Source organism: Crocodylus siamensis, chromosome 1 (assembly GCF_052110815.1).
Source record: "Crocodylus siamensis isolate JL-2025a chromosome 1, ASM5211081v1, whole genome shotgun sequence".
Classification (NCBI taxonomy): domain Eukaryota; kingdom Metazoa; phylum Chordata; order Crocodylia; family Crocodylidae; genus Crocodylus; species Crocodylus siamensis.
The window spans coordinates 288,360,388-288,381,101 of record NC_143395.1 but is presented as its reverse complement, the minus strand read 5'-3'; the positions used below and the strand labels follow the sequence as shown (position 1 = coordinate 288,381,101).

At 44.4% G+C, this 20,714-nt stretch overlaps 1 long non-coding RNA gene across 1 annotated transcript in view; it reads left to right on the top strand.

Annotated features, from left to right (window-relative positions):
• The window catches only part of LOC149874575 (uncharacterized), a 116,959-nt gene that overhangs the window by 54,871 nt on the left and 41,374 nt on the right, over positions 1-20,714 (top strand). Inside the window, exon 4 of the long non-coding RNA XR_016439956.1 lies at positions 3,889-3,969. This is a non-coding gene — a long non-coding RNA (uncharacterized LOC149874575). The remainder of the gene's footprint in view (positions 1-3,888; positions 3,970-20,714) is intronic.

Here is a 20,714-nt window from a genome sequence, read left to right as displayed (position 1 = left end):
AGAAACCTGGCACATACATACTCAGGCCAGAGTGCATTTTAAATGGATTATCCTCAGAGCAGGATCACAGAGGAATCCACAGCCCATCTTTATGTCTAATACATTTTCATGGTTGTTCGAAAGAGAATTACTGAAAAGCACTCCTTGTTGCTATTCTCCATGTTGTGTGTGTGTGTCTGCTTCAGACTTCAGTCATTGACTTACCCTGAGAGTATTATAGATACTTCCTTTTAAGGTTTGACCACCATCCCACCAGTCCAGGCTTGCCAAATCCATAATTTGACAGGTTTAAGACTGAAAGCATTTGTCTTAAATATGCTCCATGTTTTCACAAAAGGGAAGAGTGACCTTGTTATGCTGCATCACTTAGTAGCTAAAGCATAGCTGAATCATGTACAAATCTAACCTACAACACAAACGTGCTTGGAGCAGATTAATACAGGACCCCAGGTGGAGGGACAGGTACACTATATAGATGTTACCTTAACCTTTGAAGATTCTTGAATTTATTGTGGCTCCTGGCACAAGTTAGAGTAGCATCAAGGCTGTTCTCATTTATTGCCAAGTAGCCACAGTTTGCAACAGGTTGTCCTAGAGCTGGGAATAATATGAGCATTAAAGTACTTCAGCTGCACTCAGTCCACTGACCAGGAGTAGCTGGCTTGGAACTACAATGAAGTTGGCACAAGGGACTGTTATTCTCACTTGGTGTCAGCCACATATTCCTCCTATGCAGGAAGCCCAGCAGAAGTGTTACAAGTAGTTTTTATATCCTGGACAATAAGGATAGCAGGGGTAGAGTTGGTGGCTGGGCTGGGGGAGGTAGCAATGGCAGGCAGACTGGGGCCACACCGAGGGCAGCTGACTATCTTGAGCCTATTCCAAATCAGTGCCTGAAGTGCCCACCCAGCCACCCTTATTTATGCCAGTGGAGTACAGCTTAAAAGCAAGTTTACGTTCCCTTTCTATCTCAAAGGAGCTGTAGCAGTGACTGCAGAGCATGACAGGGAGCAACATTAGAATAGTTATATAATAAGGAGGCCAAGGAGGCATATACAGAAGAAAAGCAGCTGTTCAGTAAGCCAATATGCCAGTTTCTTGGCATTAAGAGAAGTTTGTGAGAGAAAAAGCACTTCCCCCTTGTTCTCTTCTTTATTTTATTGACAAAACCTTTGTTCTGTTAATACTCCTATTGCTGACTTCCTAGAATGATCTGAAGAATGCATATGGAATTACCCAGCTGAATGTTGTTCCACATTGCCAGCACATTTTGTTTAAATTTCATGCATGAACATGCCTATCTTTCACTCAGCTTTCCTTCACTTCTCTGGTAATTCTGCAGCTACTTAAAGGGAGTAGGGGAAGAGAGAGGAGTCATTTGCTCTTAACAATTGTGAATGCCTTGTTCAGTCACAAGGAAAATAATGTTCTGATGGGACACTTAAGCTCTGTTTAATACACCCAAGTACTTACTTTGAACTTACACTAATCCAGCTGGTTCTAGCATAAAAACAAACACACATATGAATGCATGCATGTGTGTGTATAGATGCATATGTTCATTCCTGTATCAGTTTTGATACTAGAAATAATTGGATTGGTACATGATCAGTTTAAATAATCGTGTGTTTTAAACACCTTTCATGTCCCAACACTTCACACTGTATATACACATATACATGCGGATGTGTATTTGTGTATGTACATGTGTACAAAGGTTTGATATAGAAGTTATAGTTACCGTGTGTTAAGTGCAGAGAAACCACTCTACAGTCATAACTGAACAGATGTTCACAGCACATAGAACACTTTTAAAAAAGGCAGATTCTGCTCTAAGTTAACCCTGGATGGATTGGTATCAGCCTAAAACACTTTACATTAGAGTGCTTTATTGAACGTCTGTACCAGATCACATTGCAAGTCAAGGTAGCTCAAATTCCATGGGTATCCCAGGTGCCCCTCACTGGGTGGCTTGGTAGTCTTACCCAGTGCTCGTCTTATCTAGGCAAACACTGGCCCAGCCCTGTCACCAGGTTGTCACCAAAAGGAGACAGAAAAGGCTCTGTCTCCTCCCTGCATGGCCAGATGGAGGGGTTGGGGAACGGAGTCCCTGCCATGTGGGCTCCAGCTTGCTGACTTGGGTCTTGCAGGGAGCTGGGCCACAATTCCTCCAGCTACAGCCAGGAGCTGCACCTTGGGGCTGTGCCACTTTTCCCTGTTCTGGGAACTAGGGGCAGGGGAGGAATGGAGCTCCCCTACCACACAAACTCAGCCAGGCCCTCCCCAAGACCCAAACCAGAAAACTGTGGGACAGGGAGGCTCTGTTCTTCTGCCCACCCCCAGTTTCCAGTGCAGTAAAAAGCTGGCATGTGGCATAGGGACTCCATTTCTCCTCACCTTGGCCCCAGTTCCCAACGCAGTGAAAAGCTGGGCAGCCCTGTGCTCCAGCTTCTGGCTGCAGCTGTCAGAAGGCTCAGGCAGGAGAATGGGGGAATGGAGCCCCTCTGCCATGCAGTCTTCCCGCAGCTTGGTGGCTTAGGTCTTGCGGGGAGCAGACTGGCTAAGAGTGGCAGGGGGGTTCCATTCCCCCTCCATCACCCTGCTCTGCCCCAGTATCCTGAATGCTACAGCTTAGAACTGCCCAGCTTTTTACTGCACTGGGAACTGGGGGTGGGCAGAGGAACAGAGCCTCCCTGTCGTTCAGATCCATCCCAGCCCCTACCCCAAGACCTGAGTCAGCAAGCTGTGTGGCAGGGGGGCTCTCTTCCTCCACCCATTCCCAGTTCCCAGTGCAGTGGAAAGCTGGGCAGTTCTGAGCTGCAGCTGTCAGGAGGTTGGGTTGGGGGCAGGGAACAGAGCCCCCTTGCCATGCTTACCTGGCCCAGCCCCCACCAGAACCTGAGCCAGTTAGTTGGGGAGCGCTCATGCAGCAGAGGGGCTCTGTTCCCATCCCCTTACCCTCCAGCTTCCAATACTGACAGCAGCCAGCTGGTACAAGGACCGGCTGTGGAGAAGGGCTGTGCTGGCCAATGAGAGGGTGGCCTGCTGCTTGGCTGCTCAGCTGGACTTGACATTTTCTGGCAGCCTCCTTGGAGGTGTACAGGAGTGCCCTCAGCCTGTGCTGGCAGGCTCTGAGCACCCCCACTGAGCAGTGAACATCTGTTCTGATCACTCCCAACTTAAATCTAGAGCACTTTGAATAAAGCACAATATTTTGAGTGCATCCACTTGGGCTTTTTGAATGTCTCTACTTAGCCAAATTCTATATGATCATTTGATGCATATAATATTAATGCACAAAAACCATGGAATCTACAAAGTAAAAAAGAAAACCGCAGATGTGGAGGGAAGCATGGGGCCCCCACACAGCTCAGGCAGGCACGCAGGATCCAGGGGAAGGGGGCAATAGACCAGGCTCGCTGCTTTTCTTCAGTGGAGACTGCTTTCCCAGGCCGATGCCAGGCTGCCTGTAGGGCTTCCTGCAGAGCTGTGGAGCTGCACCGAGCCCAGTGCTTTGCTCCACAGCTGTAGGGGCAGCAAAGGAGTTTTAGTTTGTTGCTCCCTAAGTCATTTAAGGTGCATTATGTTGTCAAATTTCCTACAGCAGCCGGAATTAATGTGCAATACACTGCTGAGGCATGTAAACACAGATGCCATTAAAGCGGTGCAAAAGCATTTAGCCCACTTTAAAGTGTGCACACATGCCTCTCATTTCGTCTAACATGGCCTAATACAGCTGGATTTAAAAAAAATCACTGGAATTGATGATGTTTTGTTGTTTGTTTCTGCATATCATATGTGTCTGCAGTTAAAGCCTGATAAAACTCCATATGGTGTTTTAACAATATGCTATTTTGATTATAAATTCTCTTTCATCACTGTCTACAGATGCCTACTCACTGATAATGAGGAAGCAGGCCAAAAAAGAGGAGATAGAAAAACATTTTTCCATGTGTCTTGAGGAGTGAGGTGAGTACATACAAAGAACATATTGAATAAAATAAATTGTTTAAATCATGGGGGTTTGGGGGGGCTGTGATGTGTTCTGTTTTTACAAAAAAATCTGTTTTATCTCAGTACAGCCACATAAATACAGGCAATGGACAGATAGTTGAGTGATAGTTTCTATTCCAGTTTTAAATATGAATCTGTAGACCTATATTTAGGAATCAGAGTATTTCTAGATTCTAAAAGTCATGTGAATAACTGAAATATTGTTCCTGATCAAGGACCTCTTCCTGCAATAAGCTCTGTGTGGGCATGCCCCGGAATCGTGTTTATTTTGAGGTCCTCCTACAAAGTGCTCATTGCAAGACTAGAGCCAAAGTACTTACAGTGAATGTCATGTAACCCAGTGTCTATTAAATGCTGAATATGCTTTCATTTGCATATGATAAGCAAAATATCAGCATATTCTAATACATCCAGATTCTGCCACTCTTAATCACATAAATACCTTATTTCATAAGTACTTTTTTTTCAAGTGGTATGATGCAGGATAGGACACTTCTCTACATAAATATATGTGGCAGAAATAGATTGATAATAAGCATTTGGTATCTTGATTGAATAATTTGGCATAATTTGGTGCTATGGTGCAATAAGAGCTGAATACAAAGTAAATCTACTGTGTAGATTCAAGAGCCAGAGCCTCACCTAGTGCAAATAGATGTAGCTTTGTTGACTTCAGTGGAATTGTAATACTGAGGATCAGGCCTCACTTGTATTTGTATCTTCTTGAAAATTCATATAGCTGCTAGGCTTGAAAACAGAAGATGCCTAATGGTAAAAATAAGCAATCCTATTTCTCTTCATTATGAATAATAAAGTATTGAACAGATTATTTCTAGTGAATAGTATATTTAATCACTTTAGCCCCTTTTGCAAATATTTACTTTTTTAAATAAATGGATTAATTCCATCTCTTTGGCACTTCACAAAGCTATGTACAGTAATGACTTGTTGAAGAATTGTTCATTTTGTCTACTGTGAGATGGGATGGAGTTTTTAGAACTGTTAGTGATACCACCTGCACCTTTTATGGGAAGGAACATTCCTGGTTACAGAATTTGCAACTTTTTATTCAATTTGAAATCATTTGAAATAACAGCAGTACTTAGCTGGAAAATGGCCTTAAGTGTTACTAGGACTACCCTTAAGAAGGGCCTGATCAAGGCTTGCTAACGTAATAAGGGCCTTTGTCAAGCTGTTGACTTTCCAGTTAACTTATTACTCCATTCTCATTCTCATCCACTTAAAGGGATAGTTATTAAATTAAAAGGCATGCTTGCCCAATTTGATATATGGCTGGTGTTTATTATGTATAGCTGTAAAGAAAGGAACGAAATGCATGATAATGTGAAGCATCATTATGCACATTTGAATATAAAATAGACCATTGCACTAACAGTGCCTTTCCTTTGAGCTTGCTTGCGAATTAGGCTACTCATCACAGCTGATTTTAATGAAGAATAAATTAGATTCAAGTGCTCCATCTGTTTTGTACAAAAAGCTGTTAGATTAATATTAAGAGTGTAAAAGAAAGCACAACATTAAGAAATGCATGAATTAAGATGTGTTGTACAAGTTCAGTTTGTCCCCTTGCATGTAGGTGTTATGCGTTCTGTGTGTATGTATTATTGTCTTAAGTTATACAAGTATATACAGGTTAGTTTTTTTTCCCGGGGAAAGTTTACATTTTACAGTAAAAAAAAACCAACTTAGTTCTAGGAGTGATTTTTCTTTAAAAAAATAGTTGCATTAATTTTATATGTAGCATAATAAAGTGTGTATGTAAAATGAGAGTTTATGGTGCATTTAAACTTGAAGGGCCAGATTTTCAAATGTGTCTAGAATGCAAAACTAAAGCAAGGTTTTCAAAAGAGCTCAGTTTCCACATAGAAATTTACATGAAAAATCTCAGTGCATCTATGTGACCAACGCTTGTGAAAATTCAGCTACTTCAATTAGATGTCTAAACAAAACTGGAAAGCCAGATTTTAAAGGCATTTAGGCACCAAGAGACACACAAAATGTTCTTGAATTCTTTCCCCTCCTCCAAGTACCTATTTCCTAGGTATTTTTAAAAATCTGGGCATGAATTTATTTTATTTTTTTAAATACATTTGACCACTGCAAACTTGATTCAAAGCCCACAAAGCTCAGGAGGGGGAGAATTTTCATTTATTATTGGTGCTTTTGATTGCTTCTAGCAAAAGAAATAGGAAAAGAAGATCAGATAACATTACACAGAAATTAGATAGCATTTCTACATCCTTGGTTATTACATATTCAGACTAATACCAAATCAAGAAATATTGCTCATACCAGCCAGGAAAATAAATGCAACACAACATTTATCAGTTGTAGTGGCCTAGATATGCATACCCTGAAAACTAATTGAATTAAAAATTTAAATTTAAGCTTTTGAAGAAAGAAATGAAGTTATACCCTTTACTTTGTTGAATGAAATACACTGAAAGGGTACATCCCCTTGAGTGGGAGCATATGCTTCCTTAGGGACAAATAGCAGTGGCGTGTATTTGTGCCCCAGCATCCTTACTTAGGGGCCTCCCACTGCAGCATTCCCCCCCCCATGCACCTCCCTGCTCTTTTTTGCCATTTTTTTTTGACACTGGGATCCCTCAGTGTCAAAAACCCCCACTGTGCTGCAAATTAGCAGTGTGGTATATGCATGCATGTGCAACACATATGCAACCACACTTGCTTGCTTGTTGACAAAGATGCCATCATAAATGACTGCCTTTAACAAAACAAAGTACAATAAGTACCTTAGAATTGACATTGTTTAGGGAAGTGCCTCACAGTCTTTTCCTCAGCATGACCCCATTTCCTCAGTGTGGCCCCTGACTCCCAACCCACAGCCTCCTGGCCTTGCTGGTGCCCCTCACTCCCCACCCCCCCAGGTGCCTGGACCCACAGCTCCCTGCCCCTCCCCCCAGCAGTGCCTGAGCCCTGGCTGCCACTGGTAGGAGGCGGCAGCTGCTGTGGCCAGAGCAGAATGCAAATCCTGACACACACCCCCTCCACGGGCAGCACTGCCAGAGTGGAGCCCATCGTGGGGAGGATGCTTGGGGCTCCCCACCCTGCTGCCCTCCCCCTGGGGGCTCCGTGGCCCAGTGGGCAGGAGCTGCTGCAGGAGGTAGGGAGCGTCACGCTGTCATGGTTGCCAGGCTCACCTGGCAGCAGCATGGATACGACTCCACACCACTGCTGCTGCCATGCCTTACCTTGGTGTCAATGATGGAACGGCACTCCCTCCCACAGTGGGCCCCACCCACTGGGCTGCAGCTCCTGCCTGGAGCTGGTCTAGCCTAGCTGCAGCCCTGCACCCCACTGTGGGTGCAGAAATCTCAGGGGGCACATCTATTGCAAACCCATCCATTGATGTTACAACCCCATTTATGCAAACCACCACTGATTCAGGGTGTATGTAGGCGTGATACCCTTTCATGTGCTTACTAGTTTAAATCTTTACTACATTATTACTGGGGATCCTGGTGTTCTCTGATTTTAAAAAAACATCTCCTTTGATTAAAAAAAAGTAACCCCAAATCCACATTTTTCCGTGATTAAAAAAGAAGCACCACTAATATATATAAAAATGAAACACCACTATGTGTGTGAGTGTATGTGTATATGTGCATGTGTATGCATATATATGTGCGTGTGTGTGTGTATGCATATATATATGTATGCGTGTGTGTGTGTGTGTGTATATATATATATATTTAAAAAGAAACACCACCATATATATAAATTTAAATGAAACACCACTATATATGTGAATTCATATATATATAGTGGTGTTTCTTTTCATAGAAGAACCACTCTATCTATATATCATGGTGTTTCATTTAAATCACGGAAAATGTGGATTTGGGCTTGCTTTTTTTAATTGGGATTTTTTTTTTAAATTGGGATTTTTTTTTTTAAATCAGAGAGAACCAAGATCCCTGATTATTATTGAACAAAATAGAAAGGATCTAACCAAAATAAGTTGGAATTTGTGAATAAATTGGTGGACTCCATCCAATTTCTAGGGGCATAAAAATGATCCTATCATAATCTGATACTATTGCTGGCCACTTTAGTAGAGATATCATAGATCAAACAGCTGGTCCCAATCACATATTATAGATCTGCATCAACATGTTTTATGGGTAGTGTTATACTGTCGTTGTCCATGCCATTCCTTACGTACTGAAGAGCCAAATCCCGGAGGTATCTATCAGCTCTGTTATAAAATAAAAACAACCCCCAAACCTACAAATCTCCAGCTCCACAGGCTTTGAAATCTGAATCTATATCTAAATATTGCAATTTAACTTATTTTTTAAAAATTTGCTTTGCAATTGCTGAAGAGGAGAAAGGATGTCACAAGAGAATCATAATGCCCAGTCATGCGTGATGGAAGTGAAACTAACTGTTGGATTACTTGTCTTCCACCCTACAGTGGTATTCTGACTGCAGCTGGACAAGCCAACAATTTTAGTTTAGTGAATTTGAACTGTTAGTGAGTTTGAACACCAGCACCATGCTCACTGTGTACAGTTCTCTGAAAAACACTGTATTGCCATCATAGAACCAGTACCCCCTTTCCTTTCCCCCCTCCCTCCCCAACAACAGAGCTTGTCCCTCTTCCTTCCCCAGAAACAGAGCACCTCCACTACCCACCCCACCCACCACCAATAAAACACCCTCTTCCCCATGCAAACAATTTACAACCTTGTGCTGGCTTATGAGTGTCCTTCTGGGGTCAGGGGCCATGGGGTAGGAATGAATAGGGGCAGACTTTGGGAACAGGCAGCCAGCACTCCAGGATCTGGCCTTCCCCTGTGGGTGTGTACATCATGGCAAGCCCTGCAGGTGGGGGGCTTGCCCAGGAGTGATGGCAGCATTCTGCCTCCTGGCATGCCAATCTCCCCCACTAGCAGCCAGTGACCAGAGTTACCAGGGCCCATGTGCCATCCTGGCTCTGCTGCAGCTCTATGGCTATGGGGAGCCAGGGTGAGTGGCAGGGTTTGGTCCACAGAGTGGGGTATCTGGGATGGGAGCCAGGGCAGGGATCCTAGATAGTGGAGGTGGCACTGGACCTTCATCCAGGCCCACAGGGGGCCTGCTTCTGGGTGGTGGGTTGATGCCAGGGGCCAGGTAGGGCTGCAGAGGGGGGCAGGGCAGCCGGTGACATGAAGGTGATCACCAGGTGGCCAGGGCAGTCCTCCTCTATTGCCTTGACTGCCCTGATCATGATCACATCCTGCTGCTCTAGGGGCTACACGTGCTGCTCCTCCCCATCCAGGAGCCATGCCCTGAACACCCAATCCACCCAGTCCCACACTTCTTCATGGGTGAGGTCCTCTGTTAGCCATCTGTACTGTTGGGTGATGTTCTTTGCCCACCAGGCCCACTCATCTACCATTTGCTCCTCTGATGCCATCACCAGCCAGTCCAGGAGGAGGATCTGGTCTTGGGTCCTCTGGTAGAGCTGGTGCATCTGCAGGGCCCTGGCCAAGGGCAGCAGTGACCCTGAGCTGCCATCCTGCCTGCTAACTGCTGCCTTTACCCTGTGTGCAGCTGCAAGACCTGCAAAGTCATGAGAAAGAAGTTGTTTGTGAGAGGTTGAAACATTTCTGAGATAAGATGCTCTGTACCAGGGAGCTGTGCACTGCCCTGTTCAGATCAGGGTTCATGTGTGCATAAATTCCCAGGGACCATAGTAAGATGGCCAGGCAGGCCTGGGCCCAGGCAGCCACTAGCTAAGCCCCCATCCCCGCTTGCTTCCCAGGGGCTGGCAGGCTGCTGGCTGCTGGCCACAGGCAGCTGGCCTCCTCAACCCCCTTCCCAGGCCAGGCCAGGCAAGGCTAGGATCCTGGCAGCACCTGCTGCTGTGACTCCAGACTCCAGTCCCTGACTTCTCTTCCTGCAGGCCAGCCTGTCTCCTGTGCTGCCACCAAGCCCACAGTGCCCAAGCTTGGGGGGTGGCTCCTGGATGATTGGAACGTGCAGCTGCCACTACCCCCACCCTTCCCACATGAGGTCTCTCTGGGCAGACTTCCTGAGGTCAGTCCTCACTGCACCAGCACTTTTGCCTCAAGCATGCTCCTGCTGAGTGTCCCAGGCATAGCCCAACGAGTTGTTTGTGCAGACAGCTGACCCACTACACCTTGCTGCTTCTGTTTGCCATGGTGTCCCAGGAACATTTGCACACCTGGCATAGAACCCTGAGCTTCAATGATGTGGCGGGCAAGCCTATGCTGACTTACAACTGGGAGGGCTACCTGTGGCTGTGCTACATGTCCCTGCCCCCTGTAGCCAAGGAGGACATCGTTGCTGACATTGACACATTTCTCGGCATGTGACAGGCCCATGCCTACCTAGCTTTGGGAGCACAGGTTGCTCAATAAAGTTTTGCAATGTCTCCTACATCTCTCCATGCTATGTGTGTGGGATGGTGGGGAGGGCAGGGGGAACCTGAGGTTTATGGGAACATGGGTGGGCCAGGCAGGGAGAGGGAGCTGGGGCAGGGACATGGGAAAGGTCCAGGGCATGGGCAGTGAGGTCCCTCCCTGTGGCATGGCACTTATCACATGGGCACATGGGTAGCGCTGGTGTGCCCAGTGACTTGGGTCAGTCCCCACTGGTGGCAACAGCATGCAGCTCCCAGTGGTATTCTCAGTCATAGGGGTAAAGTATGTATTTGCCCAGGGAGGGGCCCGCTCTGGAGAGCAGCTAGTGCTGCTGGTGGCTGGAAGGGACATGGCTGGCCTGGCCTTGTGGCTGGGATGAGACCACAGAACTGGCAGGAGGGGTGCTGGTCTGGGGTCCCAGATCTGCTGGAGGACACTGGGGAGCTCAGTGGGATGGACTGCTGGTGGGCTCCTCCTGCAGTGCTGCATCACTGCGGGTGTCAGGCTGTAGTGGAGGCCCATGCTGCAGTACACAGTGCAGCTGAAGCCTGGGTTCTAGAATGTGAGGATGATATCTAGTTGCCACATAAAGAGCATGGCCTTGAAGGCAGTACCTGGACTGATGGTTGTAGTTGGTTAAGGTGATCCACTGTGCCCTCAAGGCCTTGACCTTTATGCGGCACTGATGCGCTGACTGCTCATCCCCACACTCCCACATATGGCCTGACAGCTCCTCAAAAAACATGCAAACTGCCTCAGCTCCTCAGCTTCACCCTATAGCACCACAAGGTCCCCAGTCTCCTCTAGTGACCAGTTGGGGCCCCAGAAGGTGGTGTGTGGCATCAGTAAAGATACTAGCATGGCTCCCGCTATGGTTCTTTGGGCCTCCAACTGGCTGTCCCAGTGCCTCCGGCCCTGAGTAGCTGCCTGCAGTGCCTAATGTGGGGACACAGTACAGGAGGTCACCTGTGGCCAGGAGGAACTGACCCCAGTGACCAGCTGGGCCTTAATACTGGTAGGTCTGGTAGGTGCCTGCAACACCCTGCATGGCTGGACAATGGAGGCCCAGACAGCAATGCGGCACTGCAGTGCCAGGGAGTAGCACCTGGGTGTAGGCAGGCTGGCTGAGCTAGCCTGTGCAGGGGGATGCAGTAGCTACATGTGACCACATACTGCTTGCCCATGCACCAAGGCTCCGTAGTGTCTGTGGGCTTTTAAGGGCCTGGCGCTGCCATAGAACTGGCCCAGGCCTGGGACAGGAGAGGCCACCAGCCTTGGGCCCCGGGCCTTGGGCCCTGGGGCTAGGGTAAGGCTGGGCCTGTAGTGTCAGGGCTGACTGGGAGCAAATTTGCTCCCGGTCAGCATCCACACATGCACCAGTGCGCAGTATCTACTTGCGATTAAAATTTGCTACTTGCATTTCCAGGTAGCCAATTTACTTGAGAGTAGACCAGTATACGTGCACATGCTTACTGCATAGTAAACATGTGTACACTTACTAAACAGTAAACTGCTCTACTGAGCAGTAAAGCACCTTGTGTACATGCACATGTCAGAGTTACTTCAATTCTGAATTTCAATCTTCAGTGGTTTCAAATGAGTCTTACTCTTCAGAGGCGCTCCTATGTTCTTTTATGGCAATGAATACCAGTAAGGACACTTAATCTGTGAATTATGTGCATGATAGATCATTTGAAAAACCTCACACAAATGGAATTTTACAGATCTAAAAATAAATAACTCTTTAATCCATGTGATGTAAGTATAAGTACATCTAAAACCCTAATGAAAAATAGTTATTTCCCATTGTACAATGGTAACTTCTTTTAAAATGTAAGCAGCTCAGCTCTTTTGCATTCAATTAGTAATGTCACATATTCTGTGTTTTATTTAGAACTGTATCCACCCTAATGGAAATCTCCAGTTTAATTGGCACAAAATGACAACCTTTTGTATTAAATATTTAAATCAAACAATAAAACATTCTTTTGGTAGCAATATAATCATATTGTAAATTTTATCATTCTTGAACATTTTTGCAAAACTATATTTGATTTTTATAGAACTCTATAAGTGCCAACTTTTATTTTTGATGTTGAGGGGGCTAAGATGTTGGACATGAGGAAAGTTTTATGCATTTCAAGCAACTACTCTTTTTTCAAGGGGTGGAAGGGAGTGACAGAACCCCCAAATACTCCTCTGGGCCATAGGACTTCTTAGAAGAAAACTACTGGGTTTTAAAAATTTGACACCTAGAATCTGCCAAAGAACTTACACAAAATATTATAACAGTTTTAATCTTTCAGATGATGCATCTTGGCTTTTCTGTTGTATAAAATGGATACATAGGGATAAATGTACTTGGGGTATAATGCCAAATAAGGCTCACTGTATTTGTGAATAGTGCAAAAAGGCTTCGGGCTGAACTAAATGTTATTTTTACCCTAAAAAATAAACTTCGTGACATTTAGTTTGGAAACACTATTGTTTTTTAAATGAAAACATGCTAAGATTTTTTTTTAAAGTACAGACTCCGAATATTGCAACATTTTAATTTTTCTTCCATTTTTATCTAATCTATTAATCAAATATGGCAGGAATTTACAAATAGTTTTGATATACCTAAAACTGAATACTTTAATAGAGTTTTATCTGAAAAAAAAAAAAACAAAAAAGAAAAAACAAAAAGCCTCCCCCATAACAACAACAAAACCTTAATATCACTCAGTCCTATAACACATCCAAGAGGCACATGATTTTCCATGTTTGGGTAGCAGCATACATTCATTCACAAGTGTAGCATTTGATTTGTTGCCTGAGAATAGACTGACCCTCTCTACTTCTCATCTATTTGTTCCTGACTTAGCTTCTCAGGCAAGGGACAGAAATTCAAAAAGGCTGAGCCTGAATTAATTCAATATTTTCAGGTCAATCTAATCTGGCTAGGTTAAATCATCTTTATAACCAGACAGACATCCCGGAATTGCAGATACATGCCTGCAATGACTCAGGCTAAAATCCAGGGGGGCACTAGAGCAGCCTTCTCTTCCCATCCACAGGGCTGAGCTGGGGTGGGGGGGGAAAAGGGGGTGGCTAGGCCCTGGCAGGATGCTGTGATTAGGGTGGGTTTCCCCACTCTGAACAGGCCAGCAGCTAACGTTTATTATCTCTAACCTCAGTGTTTATCAACCCATTAAGAAAACGGAGGGATATTACCAGCTATCTGTTGATTATGCCTTTGCCCCATGTGCCGTAGCTTAGAGATAGTCAGCATGTGGTCTGCTAGATAATGCTGAGAGGTGTCTGTGAGGGACAGGGGAATGCCTGCTTAGTAGAGTGTTGCGGGGGTGGAGGGAAGCAGAAGCCAGGCAAATGCCTGCAGAGGCTGCTGCGGCCAGGGAGCGGAGGAGAGGGTCCAACCCTGTTGTGAAGCAGAGAGCCCTGCCCAGCCCAGAGAGCATGCTGGGGGAGTCTGATTTAAAAATTTAAACCAGCAAGGGGTCTGAGACATAAATTGCATAAACAAGTTTGAGCAAAATCAGTGAAGTCTGATACTACATTCAACCAGTTTTTTCCTCAAACTGGTTTAATGTGCACTGAACATGTATTCTGTTACAGGTTTAAGCCAGTTTCTGCACATGCACCCCCATGTCTATTTCTCCTAGTACAATGTACCATGTTGCATTAATGGCCAGGAAATTAACAGGGCTTTGCACATATTCTTCAGCTATAATTCCTCAGAAATTATAAAGGTCATAAAATACATTGCATAAATATTTAACTAAGTAAGCTCACTCCAGACTACCCCATGCAGTTTATACATTGTCTTCAACTGAATTAAAATTGGACCTTCATGAACTAGAATGGAATTCAGACAGCCTGTCACCAAATACTAAACTAGCGTGTAGCCATAGAGAAAACTTGGTTGTGACACTTATATACAAATATAAAAAATTCACTTCTTTTATCACAGAACGTGTTTGTTTGCAGGCAGTATTTGGTCTGCATGTTACTGTGGACCTGGATTCAAGAAACATCAAACATTTTAGGAATTAAGACAGATTCCTCAGCTATACATGGATAGCTTCATTTTAATGTTTACTAGACATGAATTCAAGTGTCTGAGAACAGACATCACATATACAAAACAAGCAGGGATTTTATAGACTGAGATTTTGCTAGCAAGGAATGTATCTGTGCTGTTGTTTGATATGTAAATGCATTTAGGAACTGATTATGTCCATCTGTTCCACAATGATTTAATTGACTTGAAGGATGCAAATAACTTGCTTTTCCATTAGCTCCTTGACAGCATTAAACCTCTCTCAAGAGATTGGTACCTATGGAAAGTTAAGCTTCAGCCTTAGTTTGGATAACAGTATTAGTGACAATGATAATATGACAATAGAGAGCTCTTGAAAATTATTTGACCCAAAGTAACAAATTGTCTGAGCTCAAAGTGATATTTCATAGACATTAGGGCTGGAAGGGACCTCGGGAGATCATCGAGTCCAGCCCCCTGCCCAAAGGGCAGGAAGTCAGCTGGGGTCATAGGATCCCAGCAAGATAAGTATCCAATTTTCTCTTCAAGGTGTTCAGTGTAGATGCTTGAACAACCTCTGATGGCAGGCTATTCCAGAACTTGGGGGCTTGGACAGTAAAGAAATTCTTCCTTATGTCCAGCCTGAAACAGTCTTGCAGTAGCTTATAACCATTTGAACTCGTCATCCCTTGGGGTGCTCTGGTGAACAAATGTTCCCCCAAATACTGGTGGTCACAACTTATAGGTGGCCATCAGATCACCCCTGAGCCTATGCTTTTCCAGGCTAAAGAGCCCCATGGCTCTGAGCCTGTCATCGTAAGGTCTGTTCTCCTGACCTCTGATCATGCGCGTGGCTCTTCTCTGCACTCTCTCAAGCTTCTCCACATCCTTTTTGAATTGTGGAGCCCAGAACTGGACGCAGTACTCCAGCTGTGACCTCACCAAGGCTGAGTACAAGGGGAGAATGACGTCCCGGGATTTGCTTGAGAAGCATCTATGGATGCACGCCAGCGTTTTGGTCGCTTTATTAGCCACAGCATTGCATTGCAGGCTCATGTTCATCTTGTGGTCAATGATGACCCCCAAGTCTCTTTCTTCAATAGTGCTAGCCAGCATACCACTGCCGAATCTAAAAGGATGCTGCAGGTTTTTCTTCCCAAGGTGGAGAACCTTGCATTTTTTGGTGTTAAACACCATCAGGTTCTCATCCTCCCATTTGCTAAGCCTGTCCAGGTCAGCCTGCATCGCCCTCCTGTCTTCAGGTGTGGATGCTTTGCCCCAAAGTTTGGTGTCATCAGCGAACTTGGCCAGTCCACTTCTCACTCCAATGTCCACATCATTAATGAAGACATTGAACAATACAGGTCCAAGGACAGAGCCTTGAGGGGACCCCACTGGATACAGGGCACCACGACGATTGACTTCCGTCAATACCCTCTTGGATATTGGATGGCACATTAAAAATGCACACAGTAGGTATGTCTGCACATTCTTTAATGTTGCTTAGATACTTAACATTTAGTTCAGTGCTTGCTTAATAAAGTACTAACTAAATGCACAGTAAGTAGTTACTGTTCAGTAATACCAGCACAGTTTTGTGTGACGCTTACTGTAGTTTAGTCTAATAATACTGTGCAGTAGGCTATTAGCATGGTTTTAGCACAAAGTTATTAGGCTAATGTGCTGTAATCACCTCATGTAGACACACCAAGTATGTCTCTTGAAATACGGAAGGACCATGTTCCCTTAACTGGTCAGGCAATTAACAGCAACATGAATTTAGTAAGGGTGAGGGGACATTAATCAGAGCTGTTCAGACAAGAGAAGCAACTGGCTGCAACAGTCAAGAATATTAGGAAAGTGTTTATGAGTGGGAAGTGTTTAAGCTTTTGCTGCACCCAGTCACAAATACCAACTTATTCAGTATATTTCTATATCTTATCATTTTGTTTCTATGTTAGCGTAACTCCATTTATTTTACTCAAGTTACTATGGGCATAAAAATTTGAGGTGGGAACAACCAACAGGGGTACCAATATCATTGTGTTTTGTTTGCTAGCTCTCCAGATAGTGGGGAAAAGCAACTCCACTGTCTATAGTTCTATTAAGTATTCCTTTTTTCACCCGTTAGGCAAGGCTTTGGAAGACCCAGAGGTTAAATTCTGCTATATGCTTGCCATTATTTGCAGGTGAATTACAAGGTTAAACACAATCAGGAACTCTGTTTCTTAGGTCAAGAAAGTGGGGAAATGTACTGATGGACAACTGGAAGAATGTTAAGAATCTCTAAAACAATGAGAGGAGCCATCTGTGAGAACTATATGTATATATTTATACCATGGAACTGTATGGCTTACATTCCAAACAAGGTGATCGGTATAATATTAAATATCACCACAGATGCAGCACATAGCTCCTTTCAGAGATTGTTCTGACTTTATTCAGTGCCATAATAAATAATCTTGTGACAGATGTAATATAAATCTAAATATGATCATGAGATCATGGATGCTGTGTTTGGACATAAATGCTATTGATTTGTATTGACTAGACTAGAGCTAGACAATTACTCCAAGAGCTGCAAGCAGAAATTCTCTTTGCTTTCTGTGAACATCTGTGTGACAGCTGGCTGATATGAAAGTTTTCAGAAAATGATTTAAAATTGCTTGCACTAGCTTCTGAGGAAACACACTTTAAAATTTGGATGCTAAGTGTTCAAGTAGGAAGAAAGGACCTATGAACCAATTCGGCAAGGCAAAAAACAATGCCACGCTTTTTACCTGGTTAAGCACAACTAGCATATCCAGGCAGAATACTGAACACCCTCAGAGACGTTTTCACAATTAACCCAAAAAGTTATTGTTGTGATTCTTTATTATAATATTATTATTATTATTAAATGCAGCAAACAATAGAAAACACAATAACAGAAACACAAACACTCCTAAAATAATTTTGACTGAAAGATGTTTGAAAACCTTATTACCCCATAAATGTTACAGAAATATATAAAACAGGGGAATTCATTAGATACATTATTTTGCAGGTATTCTGGTTTTCTTTGATAAAAAAAAAAAATGTCCCCAATTTCCAGATTAAAAAAAGTAATCCAAAATCCACATTTTTGTGATCACAATGAAACACCACTATCTATCTATCTATTGGTGGTGCATCATTTTAATCACAAAAAATATGGATTTTGGGTTACTTTGTTTTACCTGAAGATTGGCAATTTTTTTTTTTTTGGTCAGAGAAAACCAGGATCCCTGTTTATTAGATATATTTACTCAGTTATTGAACATTTTTTATGGCACTAGTTTCATTATTTCATAGATGTTAGGGGCTCAAAGTGTCTGTGAAGACTTAGATTTATTAACTTGCTGATTACCATGAGGTTGCTTTTAATTAGGTTAAACTTTACTAAAGACCCTATATTCTAGCAAAAAATTTTAGGTGTATGCATAAAATAATAATTTGCATAGTGTCTTCTTATTTTGGCAGTGGTTGCTTTTCCTTACATTGTCTTACCTCACATGTTAGTGTTGCCTGTGCTCCTTTTTTTTGGTTAGGTGATACTGATACCATTATTCTGCAAGTTGTATATAATAGTGACAAGACTTAATGGTATTGGTCCTGCAAAATAAGCACATTCACTTAATAATTTGTGAGATATTGAGGCATTTATTATATAGTATATCTTCTACAGGGCTCATTAATTTAACATATGGGAAGCAATTGTCTTTTGCTGGCAGAATTGTATTTCAGGATGCATGTAGGTGAAGAAAGAACAAGTGCTAACACTAGTGGGTAAAAACATGCATTACATACCAAAAATAGGAAAAAGGGCTATTGAAACTCCATACTATTATTAATCTTAATAAATAGTAGAATAATACATGGAGATCTATATTTGGGGAAAAGAGCAGGTACTAATTACCCAGAGAAAAGGAGTTATTCCTGTAATATTTTTTTCATCAAACTCCCTTGTTCTTTGTCTTTTTCTAGGTTAATTTTAAAACAAACTAAAACATTTCCCCCCTTAATCATAATGAGCAATTCTGGCACCCCAGGCAGAGATATTATTGAGTGCCATAGAGTGGCCAGTGGCATAATAATGTAGTGCCAAGTATCAGCATCCCTTTAAATCAATCCCTTCTAAGGCCTTATCCACACTGCTCATTGATACTGCCTTTGCTACTGATAACTGGGGAAAAAAAAACAAACAAATGGAATAACTTGGAGTAGCTTTATTTTGTGATCCATTAAGACACTGTTGAATAGGAAAGCCACCCCCTCCAGAAAAGTAAGTTAGTACCTTCACTAGTTTCATTAATTTTGCTGTTTATATACCTGCATTTGTTCTACTTTACTACACTCCCTAAATACCATCTCCCACTCCAAAAAAAAAAAAGAGTCAAAGGTCTGCCTGAGGTGAATGGCTATGGTCCAGCCTGCTTTAGGCATCTCAGGTCTGGAACCAATGGCACACAAGAGAATGACTGAGCTATAATTATGTTTAGCCAATGCTTGCTTAAGCCTCACTGCCCAGATAGCATTTACAGATAGGTCAACTGGGGGCAATTTGACACATGTCTACAGCCACACAAACTTATACCTATGGACCAGTAGCAAGAAGTCTTACCATATTCCAGTATAAGGTCTAATACTTTATACCTATATTTATTTTCATATAAAATATTATTTTATTTATTAACAATGGTTCTTCTTAGTAGATATAATTATGCATTGTCATTTATGTGTCATGGAGTGGGTGCAGGGGCAGCTGTGATCCTGCTAGCGGCCCCTGCCGTGTCCAATTAGGTGATTCAGCACCCTCAACTCGCCCGCCACGTCTTTGATGTTCTAAGTTCAGTAAGGGAGGCGCCTTGTCTCGCCTTGGACACTACTCCACTCTATGCCCCGTTCCGATTGGGGTGCCTCAGCGCACCCCAGCCTTATGGGCAACGCGTGCCTCCAACCTCCCCTTCAGCACGCCCCAAGCCGCGCAGCTATTCCCGGGCATTATCAAGCCTTTACACTTCAGCGACCTAACTGGCACCCCGAGCTGGTTTCACCACCAGCGCCCCCCTGTCTGGGGCCTGTGCCGCGCCTCTCGCGCTCGTTGCCCACTCTCCGGGGCCTGTGCCATGCCTCTCGCATGCTTGTGGCTCAGGTGGCCGTAGCTGTGCCTGGCCCCTTGACCCTTTCCTGGGTCATTTGTCCCACTGGGCAAAATACCGCCCTCACAGGCTGGAGTCTCAACCCCTATATGCCGAGCGCCTCTATGGCGCTTGCTCACCATGCCCACTGTGACACTGGAGTCCCCAGCACTGCGGAGCCCTCCGGGACTCTCTCCTGGTCCTACCCTGCTTGGGACTCAGGTGGCTGCAGCCGTACCTGGCCCCCAGGACCACCGTCTCGGTCCTTTGCCCTGATAGGGCTTCTCTCTAGTCTCGCCCCACAGGGTGGGGTCAACACCCCTCGATGCGCACGCCACTGGTGCAAACAGCTGTGCCCACCCGGCACCGCTAGCTGTGCCCTGCTGGGCACCAGGAACCCCCAGATTATTGGTGAGCTCCCGTGAGGCCTCTTCACACTCCTACAGCCTTACCCGGTCCTCCGGTGTAATGATAACGAAACCATGAGCCAAGCGGCTGCAACATAAACAAGATGCCTACCGGCTCATAATGCAATCATAAGCCCCCAAGCTCATAAACCCAGCTCCACTCTATGCTGGCTCTGTCTTACCTCCGTCAGAGTTCCCTTTACTCCTGCATCATTGCAGCTGGTCAGGCTGCAACCATTGACCCGGGCTGCTCAGCTCGCTCCCCCACCGAGCTCGAGCTCCTGCTCCTGCTCCTGCTCCTGCTCCTGCTCCTGCTCCTGCTCCTGCTCCTGCTCCTGCTCCTGCTCCTGCTCCTGCTCCTGCTCCTGCTCCTGCTCCTGCCAGAGGGGAACTGCTTCTCTAGGCCCTAGCCTGGGCTGCTTATAAAGTCCCGGCCCTGCCCCCTCCTGGCCAGCTGACCAACGTTAGTTGCCCTGGCAACCCTCACCTGTGCTTCCCTATTAATTGGCAGCTGTCCTTATTACTGTTGCTAGTAGCGAGCACCCTAGTGCTCTGCTACAATGTGCACTGTACTATACCAGTATAAAAGTATAAAAGGCAAAGTACTTACCTTCTAAAGCTTACTGTCTTAACAGCTAGATAATGTACTGAACACAGGCAACAGACCCTGTAAAAC